At 39.6% G+C, this 14622-nt stretch overlaps 1 non-coding gene across 1 annotated transcript; it reads left to right on the forward strand.

The window, feature by feature from the left end:
- The first annotated feature begins 12331 nt into the window (after positions 1–12331).
- On the forward strand, positions 12332–12438 carry LOC121217274 (small nucleolar RNA R71). Its single transcript, XR_005913376.1, has one exon. It is a non-coding gene; the product is annotated as a small nucleolar RNA R71 (small nucleolar RNA).
- The last annotated feature ends 2184 nt before the right edge of the window (positions 12439–14622 follow it).

Raw genomic sequence — 14622 nt, forward strand, 5'->3', positions numbered from 1 at the left:
GTCCGATTCAGAGCCAGAATAACAAGTACAGTCTAGGTGGATTTTTCGTTAGGTATTGTCTTAATGCAATCGCTTTTCCCAAAAGCAATTCCCCAATTCTCTTATTTGTGAGTTCTTAGTTTAGATAATTAGTTAGTTAAAACAAAAACCTTTTCATTCTTAGGCTAGATAATAAATAAAACAGTCATTACTAGTACTTTTAGTTCTTTTGGGTTCGACAATCTGGTCTTGCTAAAACTATACTACTGTTCGATAGGTACACTTGCCTACATTGCGATAATAGTTAGTTTCAAGAATGATTAATTATAAATATTTAAAACCTATCACGAAATCACGCGATCACCCGTGTCTTAGGCCGTGTGGACAAGAATTAGGCTATTTTCAAGCTAATTCTTTCACCCATAATGTAACGCCCCAAATCTTTAGTAATTTAATTGCATGTTGGCTTACTTGCTGTGATGGTTAAGGGTCTTGAGTAGTGTGAGATGTCCTGGGTTCAAACCTAGGCTTTAGCAAAATTTTTGTCTTCTTGTTGAATAAACCCTTGCATGTTGATAATGGACTTTCAGATTAAAATGAGTGAATCATGGCAATGATGCGCCTGCTAGCTTAATTGTAAGTGGCGTGGGGGTGTGCCTAGGGGTCTTAAGTTTGAGCTACCCTATGCGCAAGGAAGTAATTTTTTGCTGCTCTCGCAAGGTTGGTAGCTAGGGTTGACCGAAACTCTATTGGTTGGTGTGTGTGGCCGATTGTTAGGGGGGAATTTGAGAGGAGTTTGAATTGGTGGTTTGAGAGATAAGGCAAGAGATTTTAGGAGTAAATAGGGGAGGTTGGGGTGTGAGGTACTGTCATGCCGAAGTGGGAAGCTTATTGTGGAAATTCAGTCACTTTTGTTCTTAGTGTCGAAATAGTGCTAGAGTTTTGGCTCCCTGAAAAAATTGTCTTTTGTTGTTTTCTTTTCGGGTATTACTTGTTGGGTGGCCGAATAGCAATTGTAACCATTCGGGTATTCTAGTTTTGCTCTCCTATACTCTGTTTTACTCAGTCGACTTCTTCTCTTTTCTCCATCTTTCTACTTTCGAATATCGGGTTTCTTTTTCGTTTCTCACTTTCAGTATTGTGTACCCAACACTTCCTTCCTTGAAGCCAAACATTGTTTCGTTCCATCAACCTTCTGCCTAGTCTCTATTGCCATTTCTTTTCTACCTTCCATCTCTTCTCAGATTTAGCTCTCTCCCTCCCTTGCACTCAATCACTTTTGCGTTGCCTAGGGATCGATTGTATTACTCGTGGAGTGAAGGAGTTCGCTTGGATTTCAAGAACAATCAGAATCTTCTTCTCATCTCTCGTCCTAAGATAATCATCAAGTGTCTGATATTAACTTTCATCGGTGTTCTAAGCAGGCTTTATCCACGCTTGTTCAAGCTAAGCATTAGTGGAGTGTGCTTGGGCTAACTTACTCGTTTTCACAACCAGGTGTGTAATCACACTACTTCTAATGTGAAACGGCAAAAGCCGAAAAACTGGCATCATCAAAGTCACATGGGTGTGCGTTCGTTCGTGTGGTCATCTAAATGCAAAAGTGCGAACATGTGATTGTGGAGACCACCAAAAGTGATTTTGTAGGTTAAGTCGTTTTGGGCTACGTTGGGCCAAAATGGGCCGTGTGGGCCCTATGGGCTCATGGGCCCCACATGGATAAACTACCCGGATTGTGGAGATTATTGGGCCGGTTGCATTGGTTACTCAGCCAAGGCCATTATTTGGGCTTATTTGGCCACACGAGCATGTAGGCCCACATGGATCGTATTATGGGCTTGGGCCCATTTTTGCTGTTTAATTATTAAGGTTACACGGGTCGCACGAGACAAATGCGAACCTACAGTTAGGTCGGTAAGTACACCTAGAGCCTAATTTAAGTTATGACTGTTATACCCCTATGAGGTAAATGACGGAAATACCCCTATGTGATATATAAATGTTTAAGCATGTCATCTTATTTGTGTATGTACATTTATATTATGTTGCATTGCATGGGGTGGGACATATGATATTGGAGGAAGTGTACCGAAAGGCTATAAGCCTATTACTGGCAGTTCTGCTACAAATTATTGATAGTGCCGCAACCGGTACTTTATTCTGGAGTGTAGGGATGGGTGGGTCGATTTTATCTTCACATAGAGTGTAGGGCTGGACAGAGTAGAGTGTAGATGATGGATAGGTAGGATCTTTGTATGCATCTCTGATACTGAACTGAAATGGGCCAAGGCCCACACTAATACTACTACTGTATTGGGCTAAGGCCCACACTGATATTGCTACTGATATGGGCTTAGGCCCAGACTGTTCAACTCTGTATGTTTGACTGTTTGTTAATATGGATTACAGACTGAGTTTTTATAAACTCACATTTTCTGCCTATCTGTGCAAGTAATCCTTAGGTGGGTTGGTGCTGCAAGGGACTCGGAGATGGCCACACCACTGATTATGCTCTCGTTTTGAATTTAGTAAAAGTAGTTTTATTTGGGTAAATTTCATGTAATAAGGCCATTTTAATGTTTCATTTTATTTGGGGATTTATTAAAATTGACTTATATCTGCTAGCAGTAGGACTCCAGTTTTCAAAAGGTAAATGGTTTTCAACTATTATGCCACGTAACTGGTTTCAAAAGTTTCTGCAACGAACAATATGTAATAACAATTTTGTACGAGACATGTTTTGCTTAATGAACCTGTAATTTAACAAATAAATTAAATAAGATAGCTTTTTATAAAGATCACAAACAAGGTTTTAACACAATCAGACTTTTTTAATAATACTACATTTTTAAAACTTACTCTAACCGTAACATCGCAGATGCAGCCATAACGTCTAGGCCAGGTTTGGGATGTTACATTTAGTAGTATCAGAGTCAGGTTGCAAAACTCAGCTGTAGATTTGGGTTTTTATAAAAATGTAAATTTTCAAAGGAACTGTTTCAAATAGTTGAAAAGAATTTTTGAAGTGATACTTTTGAATGTGTGGTCTACCGAGTTTCCGGCACCGATCCTGTAAGTTCTCTAAAGCTTCTGTTTGATTGTACTGAAACCTTTGCTAGGGTAACCTAAACCTGTAGTAAGAGTACAATCTGCGAAAAAAAAACTCTGAATTATTTAAGCTATTTTTCATAAAACATCCCTTAATAAACACAGAAACTGTAAAAGTAATGCATAAAATTGTTAATACAGATAATACACAACCCAATTATGAGTACCAGAGGTACTCATGGAAGGGGTACTAGAGGCCGCGATGGAGGTTGTGGTGGTGCTTGGGCTGGGTCTTCCGTATCGGGTCATATGCCTAATGTTGAGGCAAGAAAGGCACCGGGTTCACCTGTGACTGAGACTGGTTATATGATCGGGTAGCTGGGGATGACACACTGTCCCAAGCTATGCTGCAAATTTTGAAAAGGGTCGCTGGGCCCAATAGTAGTATTATAGACCGTGGGTTGGTAACGGAATAACTCAGGTCTAATGGGGTTGAGGTCTTTAGGGGTATCATTGGAGTTACCCTTAATGTGGCTGAATATTGGATAAAGGCCATAGAGAGGATCATAGATGACCTCGACTGTGCTCTAGAGTAGAAACTGATAGGTGTAGTGTTGGTGTGGAGAGATGAAGCCTATCAGTGGTGGCTTACTATGAAAGAGGTTACTCAGCCTGATCGATTGACTTAGGAGTTTTTCAAGAATGTATTCCAAGGGAAGTATATGGGTGTTAGCTATGTAGATGCCCGTAGAAGGGAGTTTCTAAATCTGACCTAGGGGGTTAAGTCCGTGGCTGAATATGAGGCAGAATTTTTGCGATTGAGCCACTATGCGCGAGGCATTATGGAAACTGAATATGAGCGTTGCATGCATTTTGAGGACGACCTCAGAGATGATCTACGAGTTTTGATAGCTCCACAGAGGGAGCGAGATTTTACTGTGTTAGTGGAAAAGGCGAAGATTGCTAAGGATGTGAAATGCATTGAGCGCCAGAATCGTGAGTCAGATAGGGGAAGGAACAAGAAGGTTTGGGAACCCTCAAGTTTAGCTTTGAGGCCTATGAAAAAGGCTAGAGAGTTGATGGGCCAGTCAGAGTTGGGCCCCTTGTTGCTACTTTTGAGTTGTAGCCTTATACTGTTTGTGGGAAATACCATCAGGGCGAGTGCTGGGTAAGGATAGAGGCATGTTTGAGGTGCAGATCTATGGAGCATCTTATCAGAGATTGTCCACGGAGGCCCGATCATATGCAAGCTACTGGTATGGGTACTATTTAGCTATAGAGGGGTTTTCAGCAGCCACTGAGAGGCCGTGGCCTGGCCAGAGGAGGAAATGGTATGGGTCGTGGTCGTGGAGCACTGGGCAGAGGTGCTGGACATACTGAGGCGAGGCAGCAATAATTGGTTTATGTTGCACGTAGTCGAGAGGATGAAGACGCCCCAGATGTTATTACAAGTACGTTCTTTATTCATAATGTACCTTATATCGCACTGCTTGATGTTGGATCTACACACTCTTATATAGCATGCACTGTGTCTGAGACTTTGGGTATTATGGTTGAAAACACTACGAGTGAGGTTACTGTGTTGAGTCTATTAGGGCAGTTAGTGAGAGTGTACAAATTGTTTAAGGATGTACCTTTGGAGGTTCAAGAAATGATCTTTTTAGCTGACTTGATGGAACTCCCTTTTGGGGAGTTCGACATAATATTGGGCATGGGAAGGCTGGTTAAGCATCAGCCAAATTTGGACTGTGCTGCAAAGCGGATGATACTGAGAACTAAAAAGGTTGATGAGGTAATTGTGATTGGAGAGCATCGAAATTATTTGTCAAATGTGATTTTTGCCCTCAGGGCTGAGAAGTTGGTGTGTAAGGGTTGTGAGGCGTATTTAGCCTATGTTAGTGCTTCAAGTTCTGAGGGTTCTGATCGCATTATTTCATGATAGGTTTTAAATATTTATAATTAATCTTTCTTGAAACTAACTATTATCGCGATGTAGGCAAGTGTACCTATTGAATAGTAGTATAGTTTTAGCAAGACCGAATTGTCGAACCCAAAGGAACTAAAAGTACTAGTAATGACTGTCTTTTTATTATCTAGCCTAAGAATAATGGGTTTTGTTTTAACTAGCTAATTATCTAAACTAAAAAAAAACTCACAGAGAATAGAATTGGGGAATTGCTTTTGGGAAAATCGATTGAATTAAGACAATACCTAAAGAAAAATCCACCTAGACTGTACTTGTTATTCTGGCACCGAATCGGATGATTTATTCATTTAACTTGTTCTGTAGAGATCCCTAAGTTATGTTATTATACCTATTCAAGACTAATAACATCTAATCCCTAGATTAAATAACTGAGACTTTTCTCTAATTAACACTCTAGGGTTGCATTAACTCGATCTATGGATCGCCTTATTAGGTTTCACCCTAATTCGGCAAAATCTTGTCATCCTATGTCTAGGCGCGCAATCAACTCTGCTTGATTATGATAAATGTACTCTTAGACAGGGTCTATTCCTCCTCTGATTAAGAGCTTATCTTGAATCAGTATCCTGGGATATCAAAAACAAGAATTAAGAACACATAATTAAGAACAAGTTAAATATTTATCATACAATTCAGAAAAGAATAACAAGATTCGTCTTGGGTTTCATTCCCCTTAGGTATTTAGGGGATTTAGTTCATAACTAAATAAGAAAACATCTCAGAAAAATAAAGAATATAGAACATAAAGAAAACCCAAAACTTCTGAAGGGGAATTGGGGAGAGATCTTCAGTCTTGATGATGAATCTGGCTTTTAAGATGAATCAATCGGCTTCCTTGGAGTAATTCCTTACTCCCTATTCTGTGTGTCCCCTTTTCTCATCTTCTAGGGTGTATTTATAGGCTTTGGAATGCCTATGAGCCCTCAAAATTAGCCTTTTCTGAATTGGACTCAACTTGGGCTTGGCAGGGACACGCCCGTGTAACACGCCCGTGTGCGATTACTTCAGGCCGTGCTCAAGCCTGTTGGAATGACAAGGACTTGTGGGATGCCCGTGTAAGGAGGTCTAGGCCTTGTTGATTTCGTATTTTGGCCCATTTTCTCCATTTTTGGCCCGTTTCTTGTTCCTTTCGCTCTCTTATGCTCTCCTAAGTATAAAACATGAAATTAAAGCATTAGGAGCATCGAATTCACCAATTCTAATGGAAAATCATCCATAAAATGCGTTAAACATGGGGTAAAAATATGTCTAAGTTACGGTTTATCAAATACCCCCACACTTAAGCATTTGCTTGTCTTCAAGCAAAATTCTCAACTCATAATCAAAATAAATTCTTCTCAACTTATAATTTCTATCGATAATATCTCAAATTAATCCATAAGTAATCATACATTGAGAATTTCAACTAAAAGAACATAAAAATTTCAAACATTCTGGGTTGAGTATTTAATCATGCGAACATAGGTGTCTCTCCTCATCTGAGTAATTGCCTTTGATTCAGAATATCACAGAGTTTCACATCCTCACTGAAGATTCACTCAAATCACTGGAGGTGTTTAAGGACAATAAATGAAGCACTCAATAGTCAATAATGAAAAGTCATTACCATAGGCTTGCATGAAAATCAAATCTCCACCACTATAATTTAAGATGATACATCAATTAAAAGGTCTTTAGAGGGTTGTAGTGAGGCTTGGTTAGGGGGTGTGGTCACAAGCTAAAAGAAAGGGCTAGAATCGAGATTGAATTGAAGGATTGCCTAACTAGAAAAAGAGTTAATCTTCACTTGCATACAACTGAGCTTCATCTCAGAATATGGAATTACTGATATGTATACATAGTTTTTTTTAAGAACAAGTTAAATATTCAAAGACTAACTTATTACAAACAAGACATAGCTAAGCAATTTCTTCAATTCAAATCTCGACAAAAATAGGGATCAAATTAATTTAGGGGATTTCAACAATAATGGGTTAAGGGTTAATATCGAGGTTGATACAAAGAATGGCTTATTAGGCTCAAAGGGGTTTACTAACGGTTAATCGTGGAGGTAGGCTTTTCATGGCATGAGTGGGTTAATCCTAAGTGCCTTAATCATTTTGACATATCAAATCAAATGGTGTGGTCTCGACATGCATAATCAAGCAAGTTCTAGAATAATAGTTCAATACTGACGCACTCAAAGTAATAATAAAAGTGAGCATGAAAGAATTAATAGATGCTCAAAGGCTCAAAAATCTCACAAAAATTATGGCTTTTTGATGTTTAGACTCGTGAATTCTAATTCAAAGTAATACCTAGACTTGGGGAAACAACCTATAATTTTAAATTCTTAAAAATCAACTTATCATGCTTGATTCTCTAATGTCTTAAAGTTTAAACAATTAATGCATAAATCCCTATGTTTTAATTCAAGATATATCAATCAAAATCATAAATCAATTAAAATTTATCCTAAATATGATATGAGAGTTTTTCAAGAGAACAAGGTAATCTTTCAAGGATTTTTATGATAATGAAATGAATGTCCCCCACACTTAAGATGTACAGTGCCCTCAATGTACAAAGATAGGTATTATAGAATATAAAAATAAGATACGGAGAGAGGTGAAACTTCCTGTATGATGAATTCCTTGAACTAGAGTTTTGGAGAGTAATCGGTTTGAGAGTGGAGGAGGATACTCCGGCGGTCGTAGAGGTTCATTAGTCCATAAGTCCTGTGCCAAAAGAATATTATATCTAGTGGTAGCTATGGTCGTGGTCGATCAGGACATGGCAGTTGTGGAGAACCTTTCCGGTGGAGTTTTAGTTCCTATGTGACGATGAGCTTAGGAGCTCTATATAACTGTGATAAAATTAAGAACTTTTTAGGGAATGTTAGGAAGAATAATTACTCAAAAAGAAATAATCGAAATTAATAATTAAAAATAAAATTTCTAAAATCAATAAAAATAAAAAGTAGTTTCAATAATAATTAAAAACATAAAATAATAAATAAATATTTTTAAACATCTTCATCGCTGGATGGTTTGCAAGGTGGGACTGGCGATGGGATGTGAAGGTGCTGACAAATCTGCTGTAGAGTAGCATCAATGTTGTCAAATCGTTGAAAACATTGCTACTTGAATCGAGTGAGGCGCTCAGAGATGCCAGCATATGAAGCCGCCGCATGAACTGGACGAGAGGGTGGTGGTGGCTGAGTCAGTGGGTCCTTGTGCTGTGGGGGACATATCAGAAATGTCCTCGTAGGCCTCATCCTCAGTAGATTAGGCGAGACGATACTGGGGAGGGTAGGTTCCTCGATGCCTCTCGATCATCCTCATGCTAAGCATGCTCGAGATGCCTTGTGGAGACATTTGGCCGATGAGGGTGAGGGATGATTCTTGGGCCTCGGTTTTGAGGAGCCCGAAGTGTCACGCCAGTCAAGTCACATAGGGGATAATGGAGATGACCCCTTCTGATGCCGCTTCGTCTGGTGCTGAATCGCAAGGGAGATGAAATAGGCAAGGTCGATGACGTGCCCGTGCGACATACACCATAAGAAGTAGGCGTTGTGAGCGTTAACAACACCCGTGCTCTCTCGCCTCCTTGTAATCGTGTGAGCCAAAATGGCGTGTAGGTACCTCAGGGATGGTGGGAGAACTGATTCCTTGAAGCGGCTAGGATTGTAGGAGGCTGCACCAGGGGTCAAAGTGTGCCAACACTTCGAGGGAGAACAATGTATGTGGCGAGTGAGAGCATGTAGTTCATTTTCCTCCTTGAACTCCTCCGTATATAAGCCTAGTGCAGCACCGAACTCTGGGAAGCTTAGCTGGCGGACTAACCCACCTAGGCGAAACTGGACCGTGCCGGGATCATCGTAATTTGTCATTACGGTCTGAAGATGGAACGTTGAGCATAGTTCCATTGTGAGCTCGAGATAGATCGACTCGATAATCCCAAAGAACAGCTCACAAGGGTCGATGGTTAAGAGGGCCCGAATCGCATCAGCCATCTGAACTTGTTCTACAGCAACCCAGTCGATGCACTGGCCCGCAATTCAGGGTCAGGCCTGAAGTATTTGGAAAAGCTCTTCTTGGGGCCCTCGAGGGAATTGCTGGAGAGGGTGACGAATTTCTATAGTTGGACCCGCAGAAGATGACGCTCCCTTCCTCTTCTTCGAGGTAGGTATGACGGCCTTTTTACCACTTGAAGATGACATGGTACCTATGATTAGAATCATCAAGTCATCTTGATAAGTGGTCAAAGGAAAAGGAATACAATTTGCAAATAAATAAAAAAAGAGCAGAATTTCAACTACAACCAAACATAACTAATATAATAATTTCGTGACCTTATCGTTGTATGAGAATGGGCGTAGTAATGGCATGTGTAGGACAAAAGAGTGAGGCTATTCTAACAGCATGAAATGTATGATAAATAATTGAAAAATGCAAATTAAATGATAGACATTGGCATGGAAATATCATGAGAATGAACATGGTAAAGTCATGGGTATGAGGTTTCTTTAATAACTTGATTTAACATGCAATGTATAATAACTAACCTAAGAATGCAAACTAAATGATAAAATAATGTTTAAAAGAAAAAATGGTTCGAAAGCAATGAAGATTATGCTAATAATAAGCATTAGTAATAAGTAGAATAGAAGTGAAAAAAGTAAACAAATGCTAAGGGAGAGAGATTGAACGTTAAAAACGAAGTTGGAGGCGGCGCACAGGTATGGCAGGGAGGCCGTGTGGAGTTGCAGCGGCTAGGGTTAGGGTTTTTGAATGAGGAAAAAAGTGAATAGTGCAGGATATTTATAGATTTTGGGGCACACGGCCATGGCACAAGCCCGTGTTCCCCAATTTCAGCCCGTGTGATTCGCGAATTTCAAATTTAGGCGCGTTTGACATTTAGTACACGCCCGTGATCCTCGGGCGTGTGGGTTCACACGGCCGTGTCGCACAACCGTGTCTAGCTTCGTTCGCTTCTCCCACGCCGGTGTGTGCAAGCCCCACACCCGTGCTGTTTTAACAGGTTCGCCCACGGTTCTTCCACACGGGCATGTCGCACGCCCGTGTTGTTTTGGCAGGCTCGACCACGGCCATATCGTACGGCCGTAGTGTTTAATCGTAGCTCGTGATGGGAAATCTTTTGCCCTGTTTTCACACGGCCTTAAGCACGCCCGTGTGCTTGGCTGTGTCTCTGTGGAAACACCTGTATTCAAGATTTCTATTAGTAAATTAGGAGTTAAATACCAAAATTTAAAGAAATTAATATTGTTAGTGCTCGGGTCGCCTCCCGAGAAGCGCTTATTTATAGTCTAAGCTCGACTTACCTCTTCAGTGAATGGTCATGGTGGTTTGAGGAGTTTATACTCCTCATTCCTACTATCAATCTCATCAAAATAAGGTTTTAATCGGGTGTTGTTTACCTTAAAAGTGTCGAACTTGGGATGACTCACCTCTACCGTACCTAATGAAAAAATACTGAGTACCATAAGAGGAATTTCCTCATTCGGTGTGGTAGTGACAATGTGGGGATTTGCGGCATCTAATAAGACCTTATCACTAACCTTAAGTTAATTTAGAGAGGTATCGGGCTCGTTTTGGAGTAGTTTCAATTTGTCGGGTGTTCTTGGTTTGTGTGTCCGCCATTCATCGAGTTCCTTGATTTGTAATCTTCAATCTTCAGGAATAGGTCCTCTACTATTACTTGCGAACGACTCGTGTGCTTCCTTCAGACTCATTTTTTGCAAAGTAGGTTGCACCATATTGTTAGTTTTAGTAGAATAGTTTAAATGATCACCTTCAATTCCTGATGTGTTGCTAGAATTGTGAGATTGAAGGGTGATTGTTTCGTCTCCCACCCGGAGTGTGAGTTCACCTGTGCCAACATCAATGATTGTTTTAGCAGTTGCTAAAAAGGGCCTTCCTAGAATTAAGAGAGTGTTGCTATCCTCTTCTATGTCTAGAACAATAAAGTCAACGGGAAATATAAATTTATTGATTTTAACTAGTACATCTTCAATAATACCTCTAGGGAATCTTATAGTTTTATCTGCTAATTGAATGCTCATCCTAGTCTGTTTGGGTTTCCTGAGACCTAGTTGCTTAAACATTTTGTAAGGCATGACGTTGATACTAGCCCCTAGATCAGCTAATGCATGATTAACATCTAAACTACCAATTAAGCAAGGAATAGTAAAGCTCCTTGAGTCTTTTAGTTAGTTGGGCAGTTTATTTTGGAGAATGGCCGAGCAAAATGCGTTTAGCTCCACATGCAATGCCTCGTCCAACTTCTGCTTATTTGCTAAAAGCTCCTTTAAAAATTTCATTGCGTTTGGCATCTGCGATAGAGCTTCAATAAATGGTAAGTTAATATGTAATTTTTTTTAAGAGTTTAAGGAATTTACCAAATTGCTCATCTAAGCGGTCTTTCCTTGTCGCGTTGGGGTATGGCACACGAGGTTTATATTCGATAGTCACTGGTTTGTTTGTATTTTGATCTACCTCACTTTGACCTTTGCTTACCACAGTTTCTTACCTCGATTCTGGTTCAGGCTCAACGACTCCTTCATCATCTTGAATATTAATTACGCTGAGTTGTTCCCTTAGGTTAGGTTCGGTATTACTTGGCAAACTACCTTGTGGTCGTTCGGAGATTAGTTTGGAAAGCTGGCCTATCTGAGTTTCGAGCCCTTAGATCGACGCTTGTTGAGTTTTAAGTGCTATCTTGGTGTTCTGAAAATGGGTTTCTGACACTGATATAAACTTTGAGAGCATCTTTTCAAGGTGTGGCTTCTTTTCCTGTTGGTAGGGTGGTTGCTGGTAGCCCGGAGGATGTTGTGGTCTTTGATTTCCTTGACCTCCCCACGAGAAATTGGGGTGGTTCCTCCAACTTGCATTATAAGTGTTACTATATGGATTGTTTTGAGGTCGAGGATTATTACCCATGTAGTTTAATTGCTCGTTATCCATGTTGTGGCCATTAGGTTGGTACTTTGAATCGTTTGTTCCACCTCCACTTGCTTCGCACTGCATTACTGGGTGAACCTGTGAAGAACTAAGAAAATAATCAATCTTTTTATTTAAAAGTTCTACCTGATTAGAGAGCATGGTGACCGAATCGATGTTATAAACGCCAGCTGTTTTCGTTGGCTTTGTCCTCAGGACTTGCCACTAATAGTTATTTAGTGACATCTCTTCTATAAACTCATAGGCATCTTCCGGTGTTTTATTGTGGATGGTTCTGCCAGCAACTGCGTCAACCATTTGCCGAGTCGAAGGATTCAGACCATTGTAAAATGTTTGTACTTGGTGCCAAAGCGGTAACCCATGGTGGGGGCATCTTCTCAAAAGGTCCTTGTATCGCTCCCATGCATCGTAGAGTGTTTCCAAATTCATCTTCATAAAAGAAGAGATATCATTACGTAATTTAGCCGTTTTAGCCGGCGGAAAATATTTTAGTAAAAATTTTTCGATCATTTGTTCCCAAGTAGTAATTGACCCTCGTGGTAACGAGTTCAACCACTGTTTAGCTTTGTTCCTCAATGAAAAAGGAAACAACCGAAGATGCATGGCATCATCAGAAACGCCATTAATTTTAAATGTATCGCATAGTTCTAAGAAGTTGGCTAAATGAGCGTTGGGATCTTCATCCTGCAAACCATCAAACTGAACAAATTGTTGTATCATTTGAATACTGTTAGGTTTTAATTCAAAAGTATTTGCAGCTACAAGAGGTCTAACTATGCTCGATTCAGTTCTTGTTAAAGAAGGTTTAGCATAATCATACATAGTGCGTGGAGCAGGATTTTGATTAACCGCAATCGCAGGAGGTAGCTGATTGCCTTGGTTTTCAGCCATCTCTTCGGTTGGGGGTTGAGTATCGTCTTCTTGATCATTCTCCGTGTATCTTAAGCTTCGCCTTATTTCTCTTTGGTTTCTATGAACTGTGTGATTGATTTCTTCGTCAAAAAGTAGTGGCCCTGACGGGTTTCTTCTAGTCATAAACTATAAAAACTTGCCAAGAGAAGAAAAAAATAATAATATAAAATTAAATTTCAAGAAAAATAAATGGCTAAAGTAATAAAAATTAAGCGTTCCTAATATCTTAGTTCCACTGCAGCAGCGCCAAAAACTTGATCGCGTTATTTCGTGATAGGTTTTAAATATTTATAATTAATCGTTCTTGAAACTAACTATTATCGCGATGTAGGTAAGTGTACCTATCGTAGTATAGTTTTAGCAAGACCGGTTTGTTGAACCCAAAGGAACTAAAAGTACCAGTAATGACTGTCTTTTTATTATCTAGCCTAAGAATAATAGGGTTTTGTTTTAACTAGCTAATTATCTAAACTAAAAAAAATTCACAGAGAATAGAATTGGGGAATTGCTTTTGGGAAAATCGATTGAATTTAGACAATACCTAAGGAAAAATCCACCTAGACTGTACTTGTTATTCTGGCTCCGAATCGGACGATTTATTCATTTAACTTGTTCCATAGAGATCCTTAAGTTATGTTATTATCCCTATTCAAGACTAATAACTTCTAATCCCTAGATTGAATAACCGAGACTTTTCTCTAATTAACACTCTAGGGTTGCATTAACTCGATCTATGGATCCCCTTAATAGGTTTCACCCTAATTCGGCAAAATCTTGTGACCCTATGTCTAGGCGCGCAATCAACTCTGCTTAATTATGATAAATGTACTCTTAGACAGGGTGTATTACTCCTCTGAATAAGAGCTTATCTTGAATCAGTATCCTGGGATATCAAAACAAGAATTAATAACACATAATTAAGAACAAGTTAAATATTTATCATACAATTCAAAAAAATAATAACAAGATTCTTCTTAGGTTTCATTCCCCTTAGGTATTTAGGGGATTTAGTTCATAACTAAATAAGAAAACATTTTAGAAAAATAAAGAATACAAAACATAAAGAAAACCCAAAACTTCTGAAGGGGAATTGGGGAGAGATCTTCAGTTTTGATGATGAATCCGGCTTCTAAGATAAATCAATCTGCTTCGTTGGAGTAATTCCTTACTGCCTATTCTGTGTGTCCCCTTTTCTCCTCTTCTAGGGTGTATTTATAGGCTTTGGAATGCCTATGAGCCCTCAAAATTAGCCTTTTTCGAATTGGACTCAACTTGGGCTCGACAGGGACACGCCCCTTGTACGATTACTTTAGGCCGTGCTCGAGCCTGTTTTAATAGCATGGGCATGTCGGATTCCCATATGAGGAGGTCCAGGCCGTGTTGATTTCGTATTTTGGCCCATTTTCTCTTTTCTTGGCTCGTTTCTCGTTCCTTTCGCTCTCTTATGCTATCCTAAGTATAAAAAATGAAATTAAAGCATTAGGAGAATCAAATTCACTAATTCTAATGGAAAATCATCCATAAAATGCATTAAACATGGGGTAAAAATATGTCTAAATTACGGTTTATCAGGTTCGTCTGAGGAAGATATCAGAACAGTTAAGGATTTTTTGGATGTCTTTCCTGATGAGTTATCGGGATTACCTCCTAACCATGAAGTTGAGTTTGGGATAGAGCTCTTACCTGGTACAGGTTCGGTGTCTATCACCCATTATAAAATGGCACTGGAGGAGC

This window comes from Gossypium hirsutum, chromosome A02 (genome assembly GCF_007990345.1).
Source record: "Gossypium hirsutum isolate 1008001.06 chromosome A02, Gossypium_hirsutum_v2.1, whole genome shotgun sequence".
In the NCBI taxonomy this organism is placed as follows: Eukaryota; Viridiplantae; Streptophyta; class Magnoliopsida; order Malvales; family Malvaceae; genus Gossypium; species Gossypium hirsutum.